Here is a 15193-nt window from a genome sequence, read left to right on the forward strand (position 1 = left end):
ACCCAGAGATACGTTTCAGGTGTGGCAGAAGGGAAATACCTAAAACATGCAGGACAGGGGGGCGGTGAGGACCAGGGGGGAGAAACACTGATCTAGAATTTTCATGTTTAGAATTAAAAGACTAAAACACTAAGTTTTGAAAGTAACACAAGGAAACATTTCCAGGTATAAACTATACACATTCACATTAACTGTCCTTTAAGTAGAATGAACGGAGTTTCAGTAACACTTTATTTGAAGGGGTGTGCATAAGACTGACATGACACTGTCATAAACATGACATAACACCTGTCATGAACATAAAGAAGTCTTTATGAATGTGTTTGACAGTTGTCATGAAGTGTCATTCGGTAAATAATGACACTTTTAATACAAAGTTGCTCTAAAAGTTGCATCAAAAGTGCCAACTTTGCATGATTTTGTAAATAATGAATAATGACACTTTTAATGCAAAGATGGCATTTTAATGGACTTTCAATGCAACTTTTAGAGCAACTTTACATTAAAGGTGTCATTATTTACCGAATGACACTTCATGACAACTGTCATAAACATTCATAAAGACTTCTTTATGTTTATGACAGTGTCATGTCAGTCTTATGCACACCCCTTCTAATAAAGTGTTACCACAGCAATAATCTAAATACTCAGCAAAGAAACTTTGCTGAGTATTTAGATTATTGCTGTGACTCTGTGCAGGATTTGTTGTTGTTTTTCTGTGAGTCTCTAAGTGCCAGGTGGCCATGTTTGTGAGGCTAACCAGCGGAGCATATTCTGCATCAGACGGATGGTAATTACCAGGTGTTCAGCCTTGGCAGAAGCACTGTGTTGGTTGTTGGTCACCATTGGATGTGTTTACATGTTTTGATGCGTGTGGCTACAGAGTGTAACACCCCTTCTATCTCTATTTTCCCTCAGCTGTTTGAACTGCTGGGACCAGAGGGCCTAGAGATGATATCCACCCTCCTGCAGAGCAGAACAACTATTGTTGACTCCTTTCTTTCCCTCCCAAATGAAAAGACAGGATATCTACCAGGTGAGACAACATGGCAGTTTTGGGATCTGATCTGTTTTTACGGTTTGCATGAACTTTTTCTCCTATACTGATGCACATGTGGTACTGACACATTTCCTGTCATTTCAGTCATCTTGAGTGAATTTAATTTTTACTTCGAAGCCTGCCTTGTATGGCATGAATTCCACCTACTGCCATCCTAGATATTTATTTTATGTAGGATAGAGATGATGTTTTATGACCAAACGTGACTGCTTAGACTATAAGTTCAATCTTCATACTCTTCTGTATTTGCACAATAGAAGCATGTGTAAGTCATTGTTTGTTTTTCATAACAATTAGAGCTGACCTTGGAGATCTCTTTAAACTTCACAAAACATTTGGAAAGGGTGTTGTCCTATTTTTTGTTTGTTTGTTTTTTAAAATCTTTTTTTAAAGTAGTTTCAGTGGAAATTTGGCACAAGCCAATTGCACTAATCCTCCAAGCCAACTGAATTTTCCCACTTAGGGACAATAAAGGCTATTTCTATTCCATTCTATTGTGCAACAGGAGTCTAGTTATGTCTGTGAATGACTATATATGATTGATTAGGGCATTTAATAATAAGACTAGTATTTTAGCCAAAAATGAGTAAACTAGGGCATCACTTGATTATCAAAAAAAAATACCCTAATAATAATAACATAATATAAATTCATTCTCAGTTACTGATGAGGATTCCGTTTTAAAATAATAGATGAAGTCCAGCACTGACATTATCTGAATGGCAAGATATTATACATGTGTATGAAATAAATACAGACAACAAGGTTTGGAGGGGATTGAAACTGTAAATAATACCCTTTTATGTATTTCAGTATAATGAAAAAGCAGAGCAAAGTTCAAAATAGCATTAAGTTCTAACTTGCAGGTTACCAGTCATTATGCTTCCTCACTATGCTCTACTTTTGCACTTATGATTAGGCATAGAAAGAGCCATCTGCCACAGGACATTCAGTACCAACCACCAACACGTAGCTGTTTCTTACCTTGCAGAAGACATATTAAACTAGGTTTATAAATGACTCGCTGATTACGGTGCAGATTGTGTTATCCATCTTAAAAATAACAAACCAGCCAGTGAATCTTAAAACACAATGTAATCCTGGTTACATTTAGAGCCAACCCAAGGCATAAATGAACTGAACAGCTTCCTAAAGCACCCAGGCCTTCAAAGGACCATTATAAATGCTAACATTTTAACCCACACCACAGATGTAGAATTTTAACATTTGTTTATTGAGAATGACAATGCTGTTAATTTTTATTTAATGGTTTTAGCATAGACAAAATATTTTGGAGCTGGTATTTTTACTTTGTAAAAGTGCAAAGAACAATCTTTATTAGGGATGCTCCGATCAGGTTTTTTGCTGCCGATTCCGATACCGATCACCCATGAGGCCGATCTCTGCCGATCGCCTGGATTGACTGTTTATTTTTTGCGTTAATTATAAATTATACTATGTGATCTGGCAAAATTAAAACAATTTAATAAATTCACCTAATTAACATAAACATGCAACATACTTGCAGGCACAATACAGCAGCTACTCAGTCAAAAGAACAACTGTTAAATGTTGCAACCAGTTAAACAACATTTAGGGTTGAGAATTTAGGTACAGAGAATTTAGGGTTCTCTGTACCCTAAATTATACACGAGTCAAATAAGTCTCAAAACACTGCCAATATCAAATAATGTCTAGCAAAAGAGGGAAACATTCATTCAAAGTCAAATGCAGGTTGCATCAAAATAAATAATCATGGGTTACTGAATCAATCCTTCCTGATAGCATGGCTAGTTGATTACTGCTGATTCTGATTGGTTGTTTCTGACTGAGCAGAGTAATTCTGCAGAACACAGGAGGAGGGAAAGGAGATTGATTATTATTATTTTTTATTTTTTCAAAAATTATCTCTCATGTTTGGACATAGCGAAAGTTTTAATATGTGAAATCTTTGTTGTTGTTGTTGTTTACGTTACATGCTGCAGCTTTAAGCAGACTTTCTGGGTGGAGCAGAAACGGCGCTATGTATTATGTGAAATATTACTACCAGTAGTGCATAGCAACAATTCAACAGCGAGAGCAGAACCAGCGTCTTTGACCGCTAGCTCAAAAACTTAAATTATTTTTTGGGTTATTTGTTTAACTTTCTGACCATCAAGCTAATCTGGGTGTTAGTAGTTGTGCACTGCTTTACTTGCTATCTGGCCGCTCCAGATGTCAATTTTTCCTTGCTTTGAGCCTCGATGTAGCCAAACTCCGTCAAGTTCTTGTTTTTTAAATGTCATATTATATTCGTTGTGTAATTTTCAGAGGTAATTTTCCGCCACAACATGCAAACTTCCCCATTCACACTCAGCATTATAGTTACACACTTGTTGCCGCGCGCTTGCGCTGTGTGAAGGGAAAAGGAGATCAGCTGCACATGCAGGCTGAGAAGTGAGATACAGGTGATCATTTTGGTGATCGGCAACAAGAGACCGTGATCGGCGATCACCGATCATACACTTTTTCACGGAAATCGGCTGATTATAATCGGTGGCCGATCGATCGGCACACCTTTAGTCTTTATAGATTGTTTTATTACCATAGCTACAATCTGATGCTGAGTTTAATTTTTGAGTTTTAGCTCTGTTTAACAAATAATGTATTTGTGAAGATATATTTATCTCAGCAAGTTACATTTTTCACTGATTGGTTTTCAGCTTGACCAATTAAACTAGCCCCCACTCTCCTCTCCCAGGTTTCATCAAATCTATACTGAAACCCTATTAGTGATGCTGATGTTCTTAGCAGGAGTTCAAGACCTCACACAACATTGGACCAGCCCTCATTGAGGAACTACACTGTATTTCAACACTGCTCATCCCTGTGTTGGAATACAGAGGGATAAACAGGATGATTTAGTTAATGTGGCACTAGCAGAGGCCAAGCTTTTCCATGTCTTGACTGTTGAGTTTGTAATAAACACCACAGAGAATATTTATTTTGGACTAGGAGTTTTTCTGGTCTCCTCATGGATGCGCAGAGCAACTCTGCCTGACTGGAGGTAGAGAAGGCATTTGATATGGCTCAGTTTGAAGCATTATGGCCCTGAAAAAAAACACACACAAAAAAACTGTTGGGTCATACCAACTGCGCGACTACAAGGCAGGCTGGTTACTGATGTATTAAAAAATATTTTAGTCAGTGTTTTTTTTTTTTTTTTTGTTAAATACAGGGCTTAAAGTGCTCCGTCTGGGGGCCAGACTTCTGGCTTTTCAAGCAAAGTGAGCATTGGACCAAATGGCCTGCCTCAACTAAGCTATAGATAATAGACAAAGATGTCTGCCAATCAGAATTCTAGCTCCCGTGTTCTTGACCAATGACTGTAAGACGGTTTGTAGAGAAGAAGCGCATGCGATCAGTTCGGCGGTTAAATCAAATGCGATATGAAAGAAGATGGAGTTTGTCTCACCCAGTAAAGAAACACATTTACTTGAGAAAGGAATTAAAAACAGGTGGCGCCGGGCATGGCTAGAGGAAAGGGGACAAGGTGGGAAGTTGGCAGAAATTTTTACAAAAGGGAGGCGCTTTGATTTCTTTGGGGGGCGTTTGGTCGAAGGTAAACTTTACACCTTACAATCACATCAATACCAGTTTAGACTTTGAGCAACTTCCTAAAACTGCATTGTGTAACATTAAATCATGCCTGGCTGCAACTGTATCAATGGCAGCTCTTCTTCTTCTGTTCAGTGTTTGTAGCTTCTTGGCGCTGCTCCGTTCTGCTGCTACTGGTAGCTTCACAGCATCAGTTCAGTATTACACCGGCTCATGACGTTGCTGTGATTCACTTTGTCTGGTGTCTGATTTTCAAATATTTTATGTTTTATTGAGGATTTTTGTACATATGTTTTGGCAGTTCTGTGATCATGTCAAAACAGCAACTTATATTAAAAAGTGTTGTATTTCCGTCTGGATGCTGCCCGCTTCCATGGAAGGACAACAGAAAATCGCTCTTATAAACATGTAATTACTAAAATCACGATACCCTCACTTTGTATCCCTCTGAAAAATGAACCCATTTAAATAAAGAAATCCCTCCATGGTGATACCACGATAGAGAGCGTTCATTTTATAGCGTTAACACCGGTGCTGTAAGTGGTCCGGTATAAAACGGGTGTGATAGAACAACGGTACTGCCACAACACTTTTAAATTTCAATAATCAGAATACCGAAATTGTTTCCGTTGTTTTAAAAGGTTTATGTCAGTCTGTCTTTTCCCCATCGATACGCCCTGCACCTTATGGGGTAAAAAAAAACAAAAAAAACGACGCGCACATTACGCAAAACTCTGAAACAGGAGAAGCGGGACATAAAACGGAGCGACGAACTAGATGTGAATTATGGCATAAAAACAGAGAATCCGACGCTGAACAGTGAAAAATCAACACATGATGTGAAACACATGACGATTAGTATTGTTAGAAGCAATTGTTTGCACTATTCAAAGACACTTTTTATTAAACTGTGGCAATAGCAACGCTATAGTTAATTTCTATCACCACTATAAGTTTTCAGGCTCAGGATTTTTTTTTAACTTTAAGCCCTGTAAATAAAAACAAGGAATGCTGAGCATAATACATTAGGGGATACCATGGGTCATGCAACATTATATGTGACAAAAAACTTATAGAATGCATGAATTGGGCTGCTTGACTTGGTGACACAAATACACACTGTTGTATGATTTTCGCAAGCATTCTATTTCAATGCTTTCCTTCTTTTGTTTGTCCTATCCTTTATGTGCTCAGCATAGGTGCTAGATATTTTTAGTGATATTTGTGAAAAGATAACACCAATATCTAATGGTTAATTTATCATTGCCACAGCTATCTTCTAATCTTTATTCAAGGTAAGTTGGAGATTAGAGGGAAGAGCTCTGGCTTTGTTACAATAATCCTTCAACTATTTTAAGTCATGCACACTCGTCCACTAAAGTTTTTCTGGAGTCATTTAAGATTCATGCTTCTTGATTTTAATTCCTGGTGTGACACCAGTACATGGTCTAATTATGCAGCGTACAAACTTATTGCGCTTTGAACCCATTCAACAGTTTAAATCAGTAATTTATGTTTAAAACTTTTTAATTCACTATTGCTTGTTATTTTCCAGTAACTTGTTATACCTTTTTGTGACCACTGTGTAAATCTCTTATCCATTCTTGCAGGGAGAAAATCTCTATCATAAGCAGGCCATCTTAAAATCCGAGCACTTCTTTCAATTTTTACTTGCTTTAATATTGCATGCCATATGTCTAACGATACTTTTATCCATAAGGATAAAAGTATCGTTATCCCAATCGTGGATAGGTCAGAATCTGCATGTTTTTTAATAAGATAATGATTTCCGAGCCAGGATTGTAGAGGTATATCACTGTAAGACAAGTCTCTCTTTCCATTTAGCTTCACATGTTGGGTCATACCAACCAACTAACACTCTCATTTGCGCTGCTCTGGAATAGCCCTCTGCGTGTGGTAAAGCCCATCCACCCCTTATTTTTGACGTTATAGTGTCTGGAATTTTACTCTCGGTTTTTGTTTAGTCCAGATAAAATTTGGGATTATTCTATCCCAGCCGTGGAATTGTTTGTCGGGTACCTTTTGTAGGCAGAGCCTGAAAAAGATAAAGAACCCTTGTTAAAAGGTTCATCTTTTATCTATTCGATTATGTGGATTCATGGGTAATAATGACCAACGCTGTAAATCTGCCCTAATCTCTACTGTCAGTGGGATGTAATTGCATTCAAAAAGGTTGGCTAACTCTGCAGGAATTTTAACTCCCAGATATTTTATAGATGTATTGTGCCATTTGAACCTGAACATTTTCTGAATTCTTACTGACGGTTGATAGTTAAATGAGAGAACTTGTTTTGTGTAGATTTGATTTATACCCTGAGTAAGTGCCGAATGTCTTGAATAAAGAAAGAAGATTAGGTAGGCTGACTTCCGGGCTAGTTAGCATTACGAGCACATCATCAACATAGAGGCATATCTTGTGCACTGTGCCTTTAATGGTTACACCCATAATCTTCTTGTGTTCTCTGATGGCCTGTGCTAGAGGCTCAATAAGAAGCTCAAACAATGTGGGGCTGAGAGGGCAACCTTGGCGACAGCCCCTTCCTAATTGTATTGTATTTGATAAATCCCATTAATCTTAATCCTAGCAGAGGGTGACTCATACAGAGACCGAAAGCAACCTATAATTTGATTTTTAAAGCCAAATCTTTCCAAAGCTAAATAAAGATAGTTCCAACACACTGAGTCAAACACCTTTTCTGCATCTAAACTGACAGCTATTGATTCTGTGTTTTTCATTCAATCTATGAGGTGAAGAGCCCATCTTACATTGTCATGGGTTTGCCTGTTGTGAACAAAACCGGTCTGATCTGTGTCTGAAATTTCTGGGATTATTATTTCCAGCCTTTTAGCCAGTATTGTTGCAAATATCCTGTAATCAATGTTTAAAGCTGATATTGGTTTGTATGAACCACATTCTGTTTTATTTTTACCCGGCTTAGGAACCACCGAGATCACTGATCTTCTCCAAGATAGTGGTGTTTCCCCTCTAGAAAGTACATGATTAAAGCAATCCTTAAGCAGTGGAGTGAAAAATTTTCGGAAGTGTCTATACCACTCTGCCGGGTAGCTGTCCTCAGCTGCCATCTTATTCCCTTTCATTTTTGAAATTTCTTTATTAATCTCCTCCTCAGTTATTTGTTGTGTAAGCCTATCCTTTTGATCTGTTCCTATTGATGGTAAATCCAGTGAGGCAAGAAATGCCCTCACTGAGGATGGATCTACTGCGTGACGCTGGGTGCACAAATGAGTGTAGTATAATTCAAAGGATTTTTTTATTGTCTCTTAGAGAACGGTATGTCTTTTTATCGGTTGGATTTTTAATTTTCTGTATAAATTTATTAATTTGTTTCTTTACGTATTCTCCAGGCAAGAAATTTCTTTGATTTTAGTCCATTTTCATAATAATTCTGTTTAATAAATTTTGCTTTTTTCTCTATGTGGTCTTCATATAAACAGTTTAGGGCTTGTCTTGTTTCTCCTATTTGTAGTAGGGTGTGGTCATTATTATTTTCCATGTGCTGTATTTCTAGAGATTTAAATTTTGTAGTAAGTTCTTTTAAACACCTGTCTCAAATTTTGGCTTTTTTCTCGACCAAAATGCCTCCAAAACCCAAATTGTCAGCATAGCGACAGGCCTGTTTCTCATGCTACATCTCCGCCTCATGGTGATTCTCCTTCTCGCCTGGAGGAACTCGCTGATGGTTCCCTTTCCTCGGCCTTTCAGATCGGGCTGCTATCTGCACTCTGGGTTGAAATGACACTCATTTTCAAAACCGAACTCCAAGCAGCTCTTATTGAAAACTTGCCAAGTGTATAAAGGCCGAGCTCGTGGCAGTTAAGTCGGAATTAACTAGCAACATTACATCCGTTCAGTTGGATGTGCGCGCCTTGAAGGACACCGTAGGCGAGTTGGAGACATCATGCTCTACATGCACAGACAATATCACTACCCTACAGGCTAAGGTGGAACAGCTGTCTACGGATTTAAAAGATTAGACAATAAATGTGATGACCTGGAGGCCAGATCTTGCCGCAACAATTTGTGGCTGATAGGCATTTTTCCACCTCATCTACAGCCATTTTCACTTTGCTTAAGGAAGCTTTTCAGTTGGAGAAGGAGCCCTTAGTGGACTGTGTCGATCCTACTCTCCAACTGAAGCCAAAAACTGGAGAGCGACCTGGAGAGTTGTTCGCCTGCATTATCATTCGGACTGTGTGGACACAGTTTGAGCTAGGACCCAGCAGCGGATCATGATTGGAGACACACGCTTTTCTGTTTCCCTGACCACACGCCGAGGACGACCTAGTGTTTTTACAGGAAATCCATATGCGCACCAAAGATCAGGTCAGGCTAAAATGTCCTTGGGTTTCTGATGTATTTCATTCAGATTTCAACTCTAAAGCCAGGGGGGTTGCTATTTTAGTTGGTAAATCAATTCAGTTTTCAGCTTCTAAAATTATATCGGATAAAAATGGCAGATACTTAATTGTCACTGGTACTTTATTTCATGTCCCAATTCTGTTGGTGAATATGTATGCCCCCAATTTTGAATCTCCAAACTTTATGAGTAAGCTATTTGAATGTCTTCCCTCTTTAGATAATAATCTCCTTATAGTAGGCGGTGATATGAATTGTGTCATCGATCCCAATTTAGATTGGTCTGACCTGTGCAGATTGGTCCCTTCATTAATGTCTAGATCACTCTCAGATTTCATGTCAAAAAATGGTTGCATTGATCCTTGGAGATTTTACAATCCCCAAACCAATAAATTTTCTTTCTTTTCCCACTTGCATCGGTCTTTCTCTCGTATTTATTACTTTTTTGTTGACACTAAGCTAATTCCAGATGTTCTAGCTGTTAATTATCACCCCATTGTCATTTCTGATCATGCTGCTCTTTCATTAGGTATTAAGTTTGCTTTTCAACATCAGTATGTCACACCTTGGAGATTCAACCCTTTACTTCTTTCAGATGAAAGGTTCAACACATTTATCGCAGCTCAAATTGATGATTTTATTGCAATAAATCAGAATGAGAGAAATCCAGTTTCATATTCTTTACTTTGGGAATCACTAAAAGCATTTTTACGAGGACAAATTATCTCATATTCCGCCCATTTGAATACGACGTGTAAAGCAAAACTGCTAGAACTTAGCGCTAATGTTACTAATCTGGATCAACAAATTGCTGTTTCCCCGTCATAAAGTTTACTTAAACAACGGGTTGATGACTGAATTTGATCTTATCACCACCAATGATGCAGAACAACTTCTCTTACGATCACGCTCCACTTATTATGAACATGGTGATAAGGCTAGCCGACTTCTAGCTCATCAGCTTCATTGTCGGGCAGCTTCGCATATGATCCCACAGATAATGGACTTGTCCGGCACTTTGCATCAGGAACCCACTACTATTAATTCATTGTTTCAGTCATTTTACTCCTTGTTATTTAAATCTGAATTTCCAGCTGATCCCACTGAAATGAATCAGTTTCTTGACAGTCTCAAGTTCCCTGTGATAAACCCAAATGTTGCTAGGGAACTTGACCTGCCTCTAACCATAGAAGAGATTGTTGCTGCCATGAAAAGCATGCAAAGCAACAAAGCTCCCGGTCCAGATGGATTCCCTGTTGAATTCTTTAAACAAAATTCCAGGACAAACTATCCCCAATACTGCATGCGGTATTCACAAGTATGCCATTGCAGGGGGGCGTGAATGCTGTACAGAGCTATGCAGGTTTGTTAGAACCCTAACCCAGCAAACCAGCAAAGCGCAAAGAACTTTTCACAGTTTTCCCCTCAACCTAACCGACTGAGTTGTGTAAAGCTGCTGGATGCAGGTAATGTTAGCTAAAAGATGACTAGCTAATATCAATACAGAACCTTAAGCTTAAGAAGTAGCCTGTAGGCTACCGATGTTGTTGTCTATGTTCAGCTGCGTACATTCATTTTGTCCCCAAAAAAGTCGATTCCCCCTCCCCCCCATTCTTAGAGACAGGGAATCTCTAAGAATCCCCCCTCTCCCACACACACACACGTGTGCGCGCGTTGTTCAATCAGACAGCCATTTGTAATCCATGGGGGGGGGGCAGAAAATGTTTGGAAACCACTGGGGGGGGCGCAGAAGAAAAAGTTTGGGAACTACTGCTTTGGAACATTAGATTAGTTTTCTTTCCTCTTTTTTCTTTTCTTTGGTTTATTTTGTTTGTATTTCCTTTTAACTCATGTAAAGCACTTTGAATTGCCTTGTTGCTGAAAATGTGCTATATAAATAAAATTACCTTACCTTACCATGCATTTATTGTCATTCTTTCCTTAGCTTTTATTAGTGTTGAAGCAAAGTGATTAAGCACCCCCGCCTCCTCAATATTTGTATCTCAATAGCAAGGACTCATTAAAGACAGTTACTTCTGGCTGGTGTCTGCTGTTTGGTAAAATCGTACTTGAACAGTCTGTACATGTTTTGCACTTTTTGAAGTCCAGAGGACTCCACAGTGCTTCACATTCCACCTTACCGTCTCTTTACCTTGTAAATGTTTTCTTCTGTATTAAATATGTGTAAAATGGTTTCTGTAATTGTTAGTCGACAACTTAACTAGCAGAATGACTAGCTATTTTGTTATGTTTCAAACCAAAGAGAACCAGTTGCATTTGTATTTATGCTTATATGGTACTTTAAAACTCAGCTGGTGTTGAAATTTTGAAGAACCCAGATCAGCCTCAGAAATTTCACTTGGCAGACAGCTTTGAGATTAGTGTTGCCTTGACGACTGAGGGTAAAGTCACGAGGGGTTAAAAAAGGCTGATTAAATTTTCTACTATTTGCATGCCATGAGTAAGAGTGGGATTTAGAAGGAATGCCTGTGTCTTGCTGATTAGCTTTTAAATTGCAGTTCACAGCTTGGCATTCATATTTTTATAAGACAACAGATTCTCTCAGTGGCTCCTTTCCACATTTTACTGGGAGTGGAGACACATTCTGTCAGAATGAACATTTTAGGAACATCACATCAAGGTATCATTTCATTTTCAAATGATCCAATCAGTGATTGTTATCTCAATCTGATTGTAGTTTAGTTTCTGAAGCATTTTTGATCACTTCAAGTTATTAGTTGTTGGGGTTTGTTTTTCAGTAGCCTGTTTTAGAGTTAGTTACTCTGAAGAGATGCTAACTCTTGTGAATATTGACTTGTTGGTTACTGGCTTTGTGAATTTAAAACTGACATTTTACTCAGAAGTTTTGTCACTCCCATTACCTCTACAACTGGAAGTAGCTGTTTGTCTTTACAGCTACTTCCAGCAGTCACTTTAGAAGTAAAAATACTTCTTTCTTTCCTTCTTTATATCCTTTTTTTCTTCCTACTTTCTTTTCCTTCTTTCTGCCCACCCGGCAATTAACGTGCAGGCTTCTCTAATTTGCGAACATCAAATGCAGTTGGAACGTAATTTCCCTTTGTTTCAGATGTTTCTCTATGGGGCTAGTCTCCTGTTTTTAAAAAAATAATCTCTGAGAACTGCTGCTTAAATGTTAAGCAATTTAAAATCTTTTAATTTATCTATACTGAAACCTTTAAATCAAATTTAACAGCACTGTCAATCTCAATAAACAAACGTTAAAATTCTAGATCTGGGGTCTTTGTTAAAATGTTAACATTTATGGGCCCCAATTCAGTGCGCTTAGTTGCTTAGTTTATTTTTACTTTGCGTCAGCTCTAAATGTGACCAGCATTACATCATGCATCATGTTTTAAGACCCACTGGCTGATTACTTGACAATGCTTATATGTTTAAGCATTGTCAACAATGTCTTTCAGTAATAATGTTTTACATTTCCCATTAACGTGATATTTTTTACTACAAAAAATATCCTCTGTTGGTTTTAGATAACTCACACACGTGCTTGTTAGTGGCGTGTGTGCAGAAAATGCTTCTGCATCATCACTCTCCCATTTAACTTCTCCTCATGCAAAATGAACTGAATTGTTGAACTATGGAAATTGACCTCATCTGCAGCAAGATTATGTTACAGGTCCTTGGAGCCGGTCTGTGTGATGTCTTTGACTGTTCTCATCATCCTTCTTCGCTGTCTTTCTGATATTTGCTTGGCTTGCCACTTCTGGGCTTAACAATAACGCATCTGTGATCTTCAATATCCTTACACTGTTCTTCACAGTGGAAACTGACAGCTGAAATTGTCGAGATAACTTTTTATATAATTCCCCGAAATTGTGTAGTTGAACAATTTTTCTTTTCAGGTAATTTGAGAGTTTTTTAGCCCCCCATGTTGTCAAGTTGTCAGAGAACAGTTTGCAATTGGACACCTCAAATATATTTTCTTATGACATTCAAGTCTTAATGAGCATACCAAGCCAATTTTATGTTCCAGTGAATCGGTGTTAAAAAGTTTAAAGCTATTCAAATCAACAGAAATGACAAGGTTGTCCAAATCTAGGCACGTCAAATTTTGTCTTCATTCATATTGCACTTTATTTTTTTAATCAAAAAAAAAAAATTTCACCGCTGAAATATTACCATGTCCATCAGTTATTTGATATATCAAACTGAAATTGCTGATCCAGACAGCCAAAGATTTGGAAATGAAAGTAATAAAGAATCTTAGGGATGCCCAAACCTTTTCATATGACTGTAATTACCAAATTGTTGCAGAGTGGTATAACACTTAAAGGAAATGAGGCCTAACGACAACAGAAAAAATCTTATTATTGCGAAACAGACTGAGAGTGGCCAACACTGTTGGTCCATAAGCTGGAAATGGGGAAAGAACATGTTTTCCTGATTAACCAGCCTTAACCAGCAGCCCTTCATAGGATTTCTGATAGACAGGTCAAAAGTAGAAAGACTACTCCCAAGGAGTTTCAGGAAGAAAATATCAGGTATAGTTTCTCCCACAAAACAAATAAGTAAGTGGGAGAAAATAGGCTGGTCAGGTGAAACCAAATTAATAAATGAACTCTTTGGACATCATTGCACTCATAGTTTGACTTGGCCCTGGTGTGGAGCTTGGCAGGTGGATTCCTCTTTGCGAAAAGAATTATATAATTTTCAGCACGTATCTACATCAATGAGAACTGATTTCGGCACTTCGGATGAAATATGTTGGAGTCTTTAAACTCACTTAAATCCAATGAAATCTGACTCCATTCAATTATTTAACCCAAGGAGAAGCAGACCCATTGTTTTTGTAATTTCAATGTTTTATTGTTTAAACTTAGAAGATGAAACTGAACTACATTTAATCTTATACAGGTTACACACAATCACAGTGTCTTTTTCTATCTTCACAGAGACTTTACGTTGACTTCCATTCATTTTTCATTTATTTCTATAGCCTAACCTTGACCTTTACTCAAAACCTAACTTTGATTAGGTTATGCCTAATCTAACCTAACCTAAACTCAATTCACACTTTAGGCCTAAACCTAATCCAACAGTAGCACATCTTTTGGGATCCAGGCTTTGGGCCTCGTAAGTAACAGCCAATCCTCACAACATAGTATTTGTTGGAAAAATGGTCCTTACTATGTAGGGACCATTACAGGGACAGACACAAACACACAAGTATATAAATAAAATGATAGGAAAACCTCACTCAAATATAAATATAATTTCTTTCTTGCATATTGATGTAATTGCGGATTGGTCTGTGTGCCAAAGTGCTTGAAATGCATTTTATGTGTGGGGTACTTTGATTCTCACTGATGAAGTAAACGGGTTCAGATTAGTAGATTAACTGTAAACAGGTCACGATTGATGATTATTAAGGAGGACAAGGTGCATAGACAATCACACATGTCCATAATTGGCAACAGAAAGGTGTGCATAATGGTGGAACAATGGTGGCTTTGGCACTGCTGGAGGACATCGCCTGTGGAAGGATTTTGGTTTCTGAACTTGATGAGTGGTTTATTACAAAGCAAATTCAAAAGTGCTAAATGTTTTGGTGTTAGTAGACTTTGTGCAAAAGCAGAGTTAATTTTATTCTAATAGCCACATTCTGTTTATGTAACTGGGGTGTATAATATTGGTAGTTAAAATCCAGTGTTAAAACAAAGTATTCCTGTATCAAATCTGAAGGTGTTAAAATGGAGTCAATAACTCTTGACTTCTTAATTCTGAACTCTTACAGCGGCTATAACACTGAAGGAGTTAATTCACTGACTCTGGATCACAGGTTCCCAATGGAGCGACAGAAGCCAAGTCATTTTAGAACAATTTGCTTTCTGCTTGTCTGAGTTGTTCACCACACTTGGTAAGTAATTTTTTTCTGAGATGGTTGACATTGCTATTATTTGGAGTAGAAACCAACCTGTAGGATAGACATCACGTCACGTTCGCCACATTGCTCGGTGTTAGCATATTTAGTTTAGCATGCCGAATGTTTGCGGAGTTTAAGTGTTGGAGAAACAAAATCCAGCAGGTGAACATTCAGTCAAATTCTTGAGTAACTTGAACAAATCTGTATTAATCTGGAGTATGTTTTTTCATGATGT

General features: G+C 37.9%; 1 protein-coding gene across 1 annotated transcript in view; it reads left to right on the forward strand.

Annotated features, from left to right (window-relative positions):
* ascc3 (activating signal cointegrator 1 complex subunit 3) overlaps positions 1 to 15193 on the forward strand; it is a 376011-nt gene that overhangs the window by 70029 nt on the left and 290789 nt on the right. The gene's annotated exons all lie outside the window — the stretch shown is intronic.

The sequence above is a fragment of the Poecilia formosa genome, unplaced genomic scaffold, assembly GCF_000485575.1.
Source record: "Poecilia formosa unplaced genomic scaffold, Poecilia_formosa-5.1.2 Scaffold425, whole genome shotgun sequence".
NCBI lineage: Eukaryota > Metazoa > Chordata > Actinopteri > Cyprinodontiformes > Poeciliidae > Poecilia > Poecilia formosa.